Raw genomic sequence first — 14,032 nt, 5'->3', positions numbered from 1 at the left:
CGCTCTTCCTGATAGTGCAGGCCAGCCACGCCTTGAGCTTGTAGGAGGAACATGTCTATGCTGGTATTCCCCCCAGCACCTGCTGCCCTGTGGACTCTGCTTGGTTGCTTTGGTGGGCTGTGGAGTCTTGAGTCCACTGCCCAGTGGAACCGCCTACCTTGGGAGAGACCCTTCAGGGAAGTGCAGCTGCCCTCTTGCTTCTTGCCTGGCTCTCTCTCTTGCTAGGATTTTCGTTTGTTTGTTTATAACAATTTACTTTACTCACTTCCCCTCTCTCCTCCTCCTTCCCCTCTGGTAACCATTACTCTGTTCTCTGTACCTATGTGTTTCTTTTTGTATGGTTTTTTCATTCATTTAATTTTTTAAAAAATTCCACATATGGGTAAAATCACACGGTATTTGTCTTTATTTACCTGACTTATTTCACTTAGCATAATACCCTGAAGTCCATCCATGTTGTAGCAAATGGCAAGATTTCTTTCTTTTTTAAGGCTGCATAGTACTCCATTGTGTATGTATGCCACATCTTCTTTATACATTCACCTGTTGATGGACACTTGGGTTGTTTCCATATCTTGGCTATTGTAAATTATGCTTTGATGTATGTATGGGTGTATATATCTATTCCAATGACTGGTTTTGTATTTTCTGGATAAATACCTAGAAGTGGAATAGCTGGATCATATGGCAAGTCTTATTCTTACTTTTCTGCAGAATTTCCATACTGTTTTCCATAGTGGCTGCACCATTTTACATTCCTGCCAACATTGTAAAGGTTCTGACTCGACGAAAAGGTGAAAAATCTTTCTGTGGTGAGAGGATGAGGGAAGCAGGTGGAAAATTATCAAAAGTAGGGGATAATTCTCAAGAGCTTTCCAGAATTGTCTGTATCACTGCTGTCAGGTAGGTGGCTGCCTTGTAATAATGGTGCTTAGCCTGTTTTTTAAAAAATAAGATAACCTCATTAAATTTTTAAAAAAATGTTTTGGGAATGTCTTTTTGAGAATATGGAGATTAGTAAGACAAATTTCTGGCAGTACACAACATTGTTCTACTCTAAATCACCCTGGAACTGTTAAGTGACTTTCATATATTTAGATTATTTAACGTTTAATTACTGAATCCATGCTTTAACAACCCAGGTAATAATGGTGCTTGGTCTTAAATGGTCCTTGCTCCAGTCTGAGGTATCCTGATTTGTGGTTCATATTCATCTGTGCCTCTCCCCAACATAGGGTAGTAACCAAGCTTCTATATCCAGGATCCCAGAGGAATCCAAGGACACCCTTGATTTTTTTCCTTGTCCTTCCATAGACACCCTTGAGAAAAAGGGTACATGAAAGTCTTTCACAAAAGCAGTTTCTGCCTGCTTTCCATCTGAGATACTTTCCTGTAAGAAGAACCAACCAAGGGAACAAACTTTAGTTGTCTTAAGGAAGCTTCTCTGTCTTTTATGCTTTCCTTAATCCTGAGTGAAATATCTCACCTGATGACCTGTAGGTCAGCATAAATAAACAAATACACACATATGAAAGTAAATTTAAGACAGGGAACTAGATGACACAGGTATTGGGAAGATAGAAACGCAATTGCTCCCTTAGAAAACATCATTATCTACATCAAAACAAAGAATCTAAAGTTGAAAGAAGAGAAAGTAGAGTCAACATGGTAGTCTGTGTTTCCTGGACCTTGGCTTGGCCCTGCACTAGGTGGTGGCCCAGTGATGTGAATAATTGACACTAGGCTTCATGGCTGGTCTTCTGTCCAATTCAAACATGTAATCAAGGGCTGGCTTGGAACAGATATTCACCATTTTAAAGCAGCCAAATGCCCTGAGACCTTCAGCCTTGGCTAGGGAACTGTTTAAAACATGAAGGCCTGGTTAAAGTATTAAACTTGAAATTTGATCAAATAGAACAAAGTGACAAGAGCCAGAGAGAGCTCCTATTTCTGAGAGAAAGGCAAGAAAGAGGCACTGGAGTTTGAGAGGAATGACCTGGCAGAGCAATGTAATGAAGAGAAAGGAAAAGGTGGGGGAGGGGAGGAGTCCCACAGTTCCTGGCTTGCAAGGAGCTGTCTCATGCCTCTGATCTGTGCATGTCCCCTAGCTCCTGCAGCTTCCAGGAGCTCCAAGGTCCAAGCGGTGAAAACTTTCAGTTGGTGTTCTGTTCTCAAATCAGGAGTCCTGACTGGGATGTGGGATTCTGAATCCAGGATGTGAAAATCCTGGGCCCTTTCTTCCAGGGAAAGGCAATACAGCCCCAAAGCAAGAGCCTATGGAGTGCTGAGCTCTCATGGAGATGTTGCTCCTGGTGTAGAATGCAGTTGAATTTTGGACATCACATGCCCTAAATTTGGACACAGCAGGCAGCACTGAATTCAGGAAGGAGTGGGGCACTACAGTGGAGAGGTTGCCTCAACGTGAAGAATGTTCACTCAAAAACTGGGTAGAATCACCTTTTTTTTTTTTTTTTTTAAAGACAATGTGCTCTTTTCAGAAAGGTCATGTTTGAAATACAAGAAATATAAGAGACATGCTGCATCCTTGGACTCCAACGGAACTCTAGAGATAGATCTAAGCTCACTGAACTAAGCAAGAGCTGGAAACAAGTTTGGAGCACACCAAGCCTGCCTTCCAAGGATGCACAGTTACAAAGAACCAAATGCTGGCAACATAAGAAAACTACTCTGAGGGCAAATTTTACCTTTAACTTCCAGAGCTTAGATGAAAATATTTCTATTATGTCCACCAATACTCTACTAATTAGGGCTTTTTGTTATCTGATTTAAATGATAAGGGCAAAGAGGATGAGATAACTGCTGAAATGGCAGCAAAACTCAATCATGTAGGGAATCTACCTGAAAAGATTCAAAAGGAAGCTTTGATTCCAAGTAGGTTTATGCCACCAAACCCACTTAGTTGATAGCCCAAGGGACTGGTGACTCTGAAGTCTTTGTACCATACTCTAGAATGTGCTTACAAGAACCTAGGCTTGTGTCTCTTTCATTCTCTCCTCTTTCAAACTTCTCTAGCTTTGGGAGCCTGGGGAGGCTTCAGACATTGGAGACACGACTGAGGAAGTCATGTCATGGAACACATTTTGGGGCTCATGAGAACACCTGTTAGTTAAATGATTTCAAGGCTAGACTGACAGTCAGCTGCCCTCCCATAACTTGTTCCTTACCTCCCTCAGAATGAAAGCTTCTGTAAATTCCATCTACAAACTGAGAAGTGGAAACATTACTTCTCTTTGGTGGAAGTGATATGTCTTATGGATTCAGAAGCCTCCTTCCAACCAGTTTTGACTGCCATTTCTCCTCAGCCCCATGGTGAATGCAAAGGCTTCCATGTTAGCTTAATACCCAGAGCTAACTTCACAGCTTACAGCAGTGTCACTTCAAATTTCTCTTTGTAGGAAAAGCAAATATTCAAGTGTTAAGTTTTCTAAGCTTTTTTTCTACAAAATACCCTGGGATGGACAAATGCTCTTCTTTGAGTTGATGTCTATCCAGGGAACAAGACTGTAGTAATGTCAACAATATCATAATTCTCCATTTACCTCCTGTTCCTGAGAGAGAGGGCCAGGGGCTTGAAGAAGGACATGCTGCAGGAGGGCAGGAATAAATGAACATCTAATGAGAGGAAGTAGAAGGATGGTGAGGCAAGTGGGACAGAAAACTGAGGCCTCCAAGGTGGTTCAAGCCTTGCCTTGTTTTGTTGAAAACCTAGGTAGTACAAATGCCTGATTTAATATTTGGGAGGAGGGAGTAAGATGTGTGTTTGAGTTTGTGTGCGTGGGCACAAGAAAGTGTCATGGTAGCAGAAACCCAGTATGCTGAAGTTCCTAGTCATCTTTGTGTGGTGCCATTGTTCTATGTTTAGCATTGTTGTAGTGACACCTTTGGTTAGAATTGAGTGATAATAAGTGGAGTGGCTCCATATTAATTGGAATTGGATCTTGGATCCGATTAGATGTGAAATTATTAATGACCCTGATGTCAGAGAACACTTTCAGCTCATGGCACGCAGTAGCAAAACATTTTCCCAAATCATCATCTGCAGACACCTGTATTTAGATTCTCATAGAAAGTAAGGATTAGAGTGGTCAAATAGTTGCTGCCATAGAACATTTTAGTGAAGATATGAGTATAATGGGTTGGTTACTTACATGTAAACTGGAGGAATTGGGGAAACAAAATGATGAGCTCAAGGTTCTAAGTTCCTAGCTCAAGATTTAGGTTAGGGACCTGAAAGATTCTATAACCATATTTAAAACAAAACAAAACAAAACAACCTTAAAACCTTGTCTAGTAATATCACTGTAGGCCCGAGCTCTGCAGACTAAACCTAAATTGAATTTTCAACATCACAGAATCTCTTATGTTAAAGTCAGGGAATTTATTAAGAAGGACTGGTATCATTGGGATGGGGTCTTATGGATTGATTCTGAAGAAGGTGGGGCTCTTGAAACCCTCAATTGCCCCGAGCCTCAGGTTATCTGAGAAGCAGCCCTTCCTCCCTTGTTTGAGGAGGTTACATGAAGGAGGTTCCCTCCACTCACCTGAAGAAGCTCGAAGGTCTCCCTATAACATCTGAATAGTTGCCTTACATGGGTCTGCTGATCCTCCTCAGGACCTGCTGCTACCATGTATCAGATTTGCTTTGTATCAGACGCATTTCTTAGAAGCAATGACAGAAAATTTTCCAGCCACAATTAAGATTATAAACCACTGATCCAAGGAGTCAAATGATCCTCAAGCACAATAAATATATGAAGAAGACCACACCTAGTCACATAATAATTAAATTGCTCAAATCAGTTGGGAAAAAAGTCTCAAAAGCAGCCAGAGGGATAACACATGCTACATACAGAAAATAAATATAATGTCAGATTTCTCATCAGAAGCACTGCAGCAAGTGAAAAGGACAGTGGAGCAACATCTTTAAAGAACTGAGAGAAAAAAGTCAACGTGGAATTCTATGGCTCCTATCCTCAAAAAAGTCTTTCAACAGTAAAGGTGAATAACGATATTTACAGACATACAATTGCTGAAAGACTTCATCACCAGCAACCTAAACCACAGGAAAGGTTAAAGTAGTCCTCCAGGAAGAAAGAAACTCACATCAGAGGGAAATCTCCATATGCACAAAGGGATGAAGGACAACAGAAATGGTATCCGCGTGAAAAATATATAACCTTTTCCCCCTTATTATTTAAATCTCTTTAAAAACATGGTACTGTTTAAAGAAAAGTAATAACCTTGGGTTGTGGGGTTTATAACATACTCAAAGTAAAATGCATGACAACAATAGCATAAAGGCAAGCAGGGGAGAAAAGTGAAGACATCACTTGAAGGCAGGCTGTGGTAAGTTACAGATGTCTGCTCTAAAGCCTAAAGCAGTCGCTGAAATAACAAAATAAAGAGTTATAGCTAATAAGCCAACAAAGGGGAGAGAATGGAACCATTTACAAAAAACCGTGTATATCTCATAAAACAATTGTGCTTCAGGCACTCTAACCATAGGCATGTGTACAAGAATGGTGACTGCAGTATTGTTCGTAATAATAAAAGCATATAAGCAAATTAATTTCAAAGTTAAATGTAAAGGGCTCAATAAATACTAGTACAAACAAGGGACGAAACTTCACTGTTAAAAGGAACCCAGAGGGTAACGATGAGATGACAAAGTGACCTACCTGTTTCCTTCAGAGCTCTTCTGTGAGGATCAGTGATGATCTCGGCTTAGGTTCTCTTGTTATGGACAAGACATAGGTGAAAAGGAGGGTGATAGAGGCCTAGCTTCACGTTTATGTGAAAGGATGTGCAAGACAGAAATAACTGCAAACCCTTTAATTACATCCTAAAAAAAGCTAGAGACGGGCATCTGTGAGCGGGCTCGAACCACCAACCTTTCGATTAATAACCGAATGCGCTCACCGATTGCGCCACAGAGACACCTGAGCCTTACCTTCCCTCTCCCTGCTTCCCCACCTCATCCCACAGAAAGCAAGCACGCCTTCCACTTTAGGCGGAGCCACCCGCCTTTCGCAGGACAGTTGTACTGATTCCAAAGCCTCGGAAAACCAGAGAAACTCGTGGGAAAGCCGTGCGTTGGGCGATTCCGAAGGCAGAAAGGCAGCCAAGCGTCCCCGCCGCGCCTTGCTCCACACCCGCCGCAGATGCCAGCGCCCCGGACTCGTCCGGGGCCGCGACACCCCGGGCTTGAGCCGAGTGGGACTCAAGGGAAGCTGAATGCCCCATGGGCTCATAACGGGTCTTTCGGTTCTTTGCTCCGCCTTCACCCGACAGTCTGAGCCACTGGCGCTGCCCTCCCTCAGCTCAGCCAAGGTAGGTGGGCCGGGAGCCGGAAGGAGGCGGTGGGGAGGGTTGGTCAAAAGAGGAAATGTAAGGAGAAGGGAATGAAGCAAGGGAGGCAAGGACAAAGCAAAGATACTTCCCAGGAGACCTGATCTGAGGCACCGACTGGACGCAGGGGAGATGAGAAATGCATCAGAATGCTAAGGGCATAACGGAGGGAAGACGTGAGGGAAACTCACGAATACTTGCAGTTTTCAACGACAGAATAGCTAAATAATTGGAATCGATTTATATTAAAAGTAGTAGCGTAAAAATCAGTCTCGCCGCCGGCTCAGTAGCGCGCCGTGATCGTATAGTGGTTAGTACTCTGCGTTGTGGCCGCAGCAACCTCGGTTCGAATCCGAGTCACGGCAATGTTCCCCTTTTCTTTTGCGTTGTATCTGTTACCAGAACAACTCTTTAGTCACCAAACGGAGTAAAGTCAGGAGAACGGAGGTAAACCCAACAGTGCACTAGGCTGAAGCGCTCTGCACTTAAACCACGTCTCACCATTTAAGAGAAAATACCTAAAGATAAGGTTCAAGCTCTAAATGAAACTTGTGTGTGGCTTCGACGAAGGAAATGGTATAGTCATATAGGGATTTTTTCTTTCTTTCTTTCTTTCTTTTGTTGAAATATTTCAAACAGCAGTGAGGCTTTTTTACACAAAAAGAAACAGATTTTATTATTTTTTAAAAATCTTTATTGGAGTATAATTGCTTTACAATGGTGTGTTAGTTTCTGCTGTGTAACAAAGTGAATCAGCTGTGCATACACATATAACCCCATATCTCCTCCCTCTTGCCTCTCCCTCCCACCCTCTCTACCCCACACCTTTAGGAGGACACAAAGCACCAAGCTGATCTCCCTGTGCCATGCGGCTGCTTCCCTATAGCTATCTATTTTACATTTGGTAGTGTATATATGTCCATGCCACTCTCTCCCTTCGTCCCAACTTCCCCTTCTCCCTCCCTGTATCCTCAAGTCCATTCTCTACGTCTATGTCTTTACTCCAGTCCTGCTCCTAGGTTCTTCAAAACCTTTTTTTTTTCTTTCTAGATTCCACATATATGTGTTAGCATATGGCATTGGTTTTTCTTTTTCTGACTTACCTCACTCTGTGTGACAGTCTCTAGGTCTATCCACCTCACTACAAATAACTAAATTTTGTTTCTTTTTATGGCTGAATAATATTCCATTGTATATATGTGCCACATCTTCCTTAACCGTTCATCTGTTCATGGACCCTTAGGTTGCTTCCATGTCCTGGCTATTGTAAATAGAGCTGCAATGAACATTGCAGTAGATGACTCTTTTTGAATTATGGTTTTCTCAGAGTATATGCTCAGTAGTGGGATTGCTGGGTCATATGGTAGTTCTATTTTTAGATTTTTAAGGAACCTCCATACTGTTCTCCATAGTGGCTGTATCAATTTACATTACCATGAACAGTGCAAGAGGGTTCCCTTTTCTCCACACCCACTCCAGCATTTACTGTTTGTAGATTTTTTTTTTTTTTTTTCCTTGCGTTATGCGGGCCTCTCACTGTTGTGGCCTCTCCCATTTGCGGAGCACAGGCTCCGGACGCGCAGGCTCAGTGGCCATGGCTCACGGGCCCAGCCGCTCCGCGGCATGTGGGATCCTCCCGAAACGGGGCACGAACCCGCATCTCCTGCATCGGCAGGCGGACTCTCAAGCACTGCGCCACCAGGGAAGCCCTGTTTGTAGATTTTTTGATGATGGCCATTCTGACCAGTGTGAGGTGATACTTCACTGTAGTTTTTTTTGCATTTCTCTGATGATTAATGATGTTGAGCATTCTTTCATGTGTTTGCTGGCAATCTATATATCTTCTTTGGAGAAATGTCTATTTAGGTCTTCTGCCCACTTTTGGATTGGGTTGTTTGTTTTTCTGATATTGAGCTGCATGAGCGGCTTGTAAATTTTGGAGATTAATCCTTTGTCAGTTGCTTCATTTGCAAATATTTTCTCCCATGCTGAGGGTTGTCTTTTCGTCTTGTTTATGGCTTCCTTTGCTATGCAAAAGCTTTTAAGTTTCATTAGTTCCCATTTGTTTATTTTTGTTTTTATTTCCATTTCTCTAGGAGGTGGGTCAAAAATGATCTTGCTGTGATTTATGTCATGAGTGTTCTGCCTATGTTTTCCTCTAAGACTTTAAGAGTATCTGGCCTTACATTTAGGTCTTTAATCCATTTTGAGTTTATTTTTGTGTATGGTGTTAGGGAGTGTTCTAATTTCATACTTTTACATGTAGCTGTCCAGTTTTCCCAGCACCACTTATTGAAGAGGCTGTCTTTTCTCCATTGTATATTCTTGTCTCCTTTATAAAAGATAAGGTGACCATATATGCGTGGGTTATCTTTGGGATTTCTATCCTGTTCCATTGATCTATCTTTCTGTTTTTGTGCCAGTACCATACTGTCTTGATTACTGTAGCTTTGTAGTATAGTTTGAAGTCAGGGAGCCTGATTCCTCCAGCTCCATTTTTCTTTCTCAAGATTGATTTGGCTATTTTGGGTCTTTTGTGTTTCTATACAAACTGTGAAGTTTTTTGTTCTAGTTCTGTAAAAAATGCCATTGGTAGTTTGATAGGGATTGCACTGAATCTGTAGATTGTTTTGGGTAATATAGTCATTTTCACAATATTGATTCTTCCAATCCAAGAACATGGTATACCTCTCCATCTGTTTGTATCATCTTTAATTTCTTTCATCAGTGTCTTATAGTTTCCTGCATGCAGGTCTTTTGTCTCCTTAGCTGGGTTTATTCCTAGGTATTTTATTCTTTTTGTTGCGATGGTAAATGGGAGTGTTTCCCTAATTTCTCTTTCAGATTTTTCATCATTAGTATATAGGAATGCAAGAGATTTCTGTGCCTTAATTTTGTATCCTGCTACTTTGCCAAATTCATTGATTAGCTCTAGTAGTTTTCTGGTAGCATCTTTAGGATTCTCTATGTATAGTATTGTGTCATCTGCAAACAGTGACAGCTTTGCTTCTTCCTTTCCGATTTGGATTCCTTTTATTTCTTTTTCTTCTCTGATTGCTGTGGCTAAAACTTCCAAAACTATGTTGAATAATAGTGGTAAGAGTGGGCAATCTTGTCTTGTTCCTGATCTTAGTGAAAATGGTTTCAGTTTTTCACCATTGAGAACGATGTTGGCTGTGGATTTGTCATATATGGCCTTTATTATGTTGAGGTAAGTTCCCTCTATGCATACTTTCTGGAGGGTTTTTATCATAAATGGGTGTTGAATTTTGTTGAAAGCTTTTTCTGCATCTATTGAGATGGTTTTTCTCCTTCAATTTGTTAATATGGTTTATCGCACTGATTGATTTGTGTATATTGAAGAATCCTTGCATTCCTGGGATAAACCCCACTTGATCATGGTGTATGGTGTGCTGTTGAATTCTGTTTGCTAGTATGTTTTTGAGGATTTTTGCATCTATGTTCATCAGTGATATTGGCCTGTAGTTTTCTTTCTTTGTGACATCTTTGTCTAGTTTTGGTATCAGGGTGATGGTGGCCTCATAGAATGAGTTTGGGAGTGTTCCTCCCTCTGCTATATGTTGGAAGAGTTTGAGAAGGATAGGTGTTAGCTCTTCTCTAAATGTTTGATAGAATTCGCCTGTGAAGCCATCTGGTCCTGGGCTTTTGTTTTTTAGAAAATTTTTAATCACAGTTTCAATTTCAGTGCTTGTGATTGGTCTGTTTATATTTTATATTTCTTCCTGGTTCAGTCTCGGAAGGTTGTGCTTTTCTAAGAATTTGTCCATTTCTTCCAGGTTGTCCATTTTCTTGGCATATAGTTGCTTGTAGTACTCTCTCATGGTCCTTTGTATTTCTGCAGAGTCAGTTGTTACTTCTTTTTCATTTCAAAATCTGTGGATTTGAGTCTTCTCCGTTTCTTTCTTGATGAATCTGGCTAATGGTTTGTCAATTTTGTGTATCTTCTCAAAGAACCAGCTTTAAGTTTTATTGATCTTTGCTATTGTTTCCTTCATTTCTTTTTCATTTATTTCTGAACTGATCTTTATGATTTCTTTCCTTCTGCCAACTTTGGTGGGGGGGTTTGTTTGTTTTCTTTGTCTAATTTCTTTAGGTGTAAGTTTAGGTTGTTTATTTGAGAAGTTCCTTGTTTCTTGAAGTAGGATTGTATTGCTATAAATTTCTGTCTTAGAACTGCTTTTGCTGCATCCCATAGGTTTTGGGTCTTCGTGTTTTCATTGTCATTTGTTTCTAGGTATTTTTTATTTCCTCTTTGATTTCTTTAGTTATCTTTGGTTATTTAGTAGTGTATTGTTTAGCCTCCATGTGTTTGTATTTTTTACAGATTATTTCCCGTAATTGATACCTAGTCTCATAGTGTTGTGGTCAGAAAATACACTTGATAAGAGTTCAATTTTGTTAAATTTACCAAGGCTTGATTTGTGACCCAAGATATGGTCCATCCTGGGGAATGTTCCATGAGCACTTGAGAAGAAAGTGTATTCTGTTGTTTTTGGATGGAATGTCCTATAAATATCAATTAAGTCCATCTTGTTTAATGTATCATTTAAAGCTTGTGTTTCCTTATTTATTTTCATTTTGGATGATCTGTCCATTGGTGAAAGTGGGGTGTTAAAGTCCCCTGCTATTATTGTGTTACTGTCGATTTCCTCTTTTATGGCTGTTAGCATTTGCCTTATGTATTGACGTGCTCCTATTTTGGGTGCATAAATATTTACAATTGTTATATCTTCTTCTTGGATCGATTCCTTGATCATTATGTAGTGTCCTTCTTTGTCTCTTGTAATAGTCTTTATTTTAAAGTCTATTTTGTCTGATATGAGAATTGCTACTGCAGTTTTCTTTTGATTTCCATTTGCATGGAATATCTTTTTCCATCCCATCACTTTCAGTCTGTATGTGTCCCTAGGTCTGAAGTGGGTCTCTTGTAGACAGCATATATATGGGTCTTGTCTTTGTATCCATTCAGCCAGTTGTCTTTTGGTTGGAACATTGAATCCATTTACATTTAAGGTGGTTATCGATATGTATGTTCCTATTACCATTTTCTTAATTGTTTTGGGTTTGTTTTTGTAGGTCATTTCCTTCTCTTGTGTTTCCTTCCTGGAGAAGTTTCTTTAACATTTGTTGTAAAGCTGGTTTGGTGGTGCTGAATTCTCTTAGTTTTTACTTGTCTGTAAAGGTTTTAATTTCTCCTTCGAATATGAATGAGATCCTTGCTGGGTAGAGTAATCTTGGTTGTAGGTTTTTCCCTTTCATCACTTTAAATAAGTCTTTCCACTCCCTACTGGCTTGCAGAACTTCTGCTGAAAGATCAGCTGTTAACCTTATGGAGATTCCCTTGTATGTTATTTGTTGTTTTTCCCTTGCTGCTTTTAATATTTTTTTCTTTGTATTTAATTTTGTTTGTTTGTTTGTTTGTTTGTTTTGCAGTACATGGGCCTCTCACTGTTGTGGCCTCTCTGTTGCGGAGCAGAGGCTCCGGATGCACAGGCTCAGTGGCCATGGCTCACGGGCCCAGCTGCTCCGCAGCATGTGGGATCTTCCCGGACCGGGGCATGAACCCATGTCCCCTGCATCAGCAGGCAGACTTTCAACCACTGCGCCACCAGGGAAGCCCTGTATTTAATTTTTGATAGTTTGATTAATATGTGTCTTGGAGTGTTTCTCCTTGGATTTATCCTGTATGGGACTCTCTCTGCTTCCTGGACTTGATTGACTATTTCCTTTCCCATATTAGGGAAGTTTTCAACTCTAATCTCTTCAAATATTTTCTCAGTCCCTTTCTTTTTCTCTACTTCTTCTGGGACCCCTATAATTCGAATGTTGGTGTGTTTAATGTTGTCCCAGTGGTCTCTGAGACTGTCCTCAATTCTTTTTATTCTTTTTTCTTTATTCTCCTCTACAGCAGTTATTTCCACTATTTTATCTTCCAGGTCACTTATCCGTTCTTCTGCCTCAGTTATTCTGCTATTGATTCCTTCTAGAGAATTTTTAATTTCATTTATTGTGTTGTTAATCATTGTTTGTTTGCTCTTTAGTTCTAGGTCCTTGTTAAACCTTTCTTGTATTTTCTCCATTCTACTTCCAAGATTTTGGATCATCTTTACTATCATTACTCTGAATTCTTTTTCAGGTAGACTGCATATTTCCTCTTCATTTGTTTGGTCTGGTGGGTTTTTACCTTGCTCCTTCATCTGCTGTGTATTTCTTTGTCTTCTCATTTTGCTTAAATTACCATGTTTGGGGTCTCCCTTTCGCAAGCTGTGGGTTCATAGTTCCCATTGTTTTTGGTGTCTGCACCCAGTGGGTAAGGATTGTTCAGTGGGTTGTGTAGGCTTCCTGGTGGAGGGGACTGGTGCCTGTGTTCTGGTGGATCAGGCTGGATCTTGTCTTTCTGGTGGGCAGGATTGCATCTGGTGGTGTGTTTTGGGGTGTCTGTGAATTTATTATGATTTTAGGCAGCCTCTCTGCTAATGGGTGGGGTTGTGTTCCTCTCCTGCTAGTGTATGGCATAGGGTGTCCAGCACTGTAGCTTGCTGGTCATTGAGTGGAGCTGGGTCTTAGCATTGAGATGGAGATCTCTGGGAGAGCTTTCACCGTTTGATATTATGTGGGGCTGGGAAGTCTCTGGTGGATCAATGTCCTGAACTCAGCTCTCCTACCTCAGAGGCTTGGGCCTGACACCCAGCCGGAGCACCAAGACCCTGTCAGCCACATGGCTCAGAAGAAAAGGGGAAAAAAAAGAAAGGAAAAAAGAAGATAAATAAAATAAAATATATAAAGTTATTAAAATAAAAAACAAAAATTATTTTTAAAAATAAAAATTAAAAAGTAATAAAAAAAGAAAAGAAAGAAAGAAAGAAAGAAAGAAGAGAGCAACCAAACCAAAAACTAAATCCAATCCACCAATGATAACAAGCGCTAAAAACTATACTGAAAAAAAAGAAATAAAATGGACAGACAGAACCCTAAGACAAATGGTAAAAGCAAAGCTTAAGTCTTAGCTTCATTGGACACTGCACACAAAGCCTTGGGCTCCGTAAAACTCTGATTGGCTCATGTACAAAATTCAACCTCGAATTTTATCTTAGTTTCATTTGGAAGGGTCACTCCTGTCATGATCAAGGGTGGTACGAACGGCTCTCCTTTGGGGAGTGATCTGAATCTTCAGAATCTCCCTGCAACTCCAAATGGGATCTGGGCTCCAGACTTTAAATAAACAGTTTACAATGTCGTCCAATCCAGTCATCGTCTTCACTGGATTCTCTGACATCTGACCTCCAATTTTTACCCTAAAAGGAAATTATTAAACAGTGTTCACAGAACAAAATACACATATCATTAATGGGCAGCTATTTGAATATTGAAATGTGTAATCATCACCAGGATCACGACATAAAAATTTTTTGTCATTCAAGCATGACCCTCTGATACACCTTCCAGGTAATGCCCACCCATCCCCTGATACTTTAAACAATTCTGATGTCTTCCATCTCAAATTAGGCTTGCTCTTTCTTCAAGTTCATGGTTCTGAATATACACATTTCATTCTAGCTATTATCAAGCAACATTATTATGTTTTATATATATATGTGTGTGTGTGTGTGTGTGTGTGTATTTCTCACACCTTAATTTTGGT

General features: G+C 40.4%; 2 non-coding genes across 2 annotated transcripts; one reads left to right on the top strand and one right to left on the bottom strand.

Annotated features, from left to right (window-relative positions):
• Positions 1-5,884: 5,884 nt before the first annotated feature.
• Positions 5,885-5,958, bottom strand: TRNAN-AUU (transfer RNA asparagine (anticodon AUU)). Its single transcript has one exon. It is a non-coding gene; the product is annotated as a tRNA-Asn (tRNA).
• A 704-nt stretch (positions 5,959-6,662) lies between these two features.
• On the top strand, positions 6,663-6,734 carry TRNAH-GUG (transfer RNA histidine(anticodon GUG)). The gene has a single exon. It is a non-coding gene; the product is annotated as a tRNA-His (tRNA).
• The last annotated feature ends 7,298 nt before the right edge of the window (positions 6,735-14,032 follow it).

The sequence above is a fragment of the Lipotes vexillifer genome, unplaced genomic scaffold (assembly GCF_000442215.2).
Source record: "Lipotes vexillifer unplaced genomic scaffold, Lipotes_vexillifer_v1.1 scaffold1034, whole genome shotgun sequence".
NCBI classification, from domain to species: domain Eukaryota; kingdom Metazoa; phylum Chordata; class Mammalia; order Artiodactyla; family Lipotidae; genus Lipotes; species Lipotes vexillifer.
The sequence above is the reverse complement of the archived record's forward strand: the minus strand, read 5'-3'. Positions and strand labels throughout refer to the sequence as shown.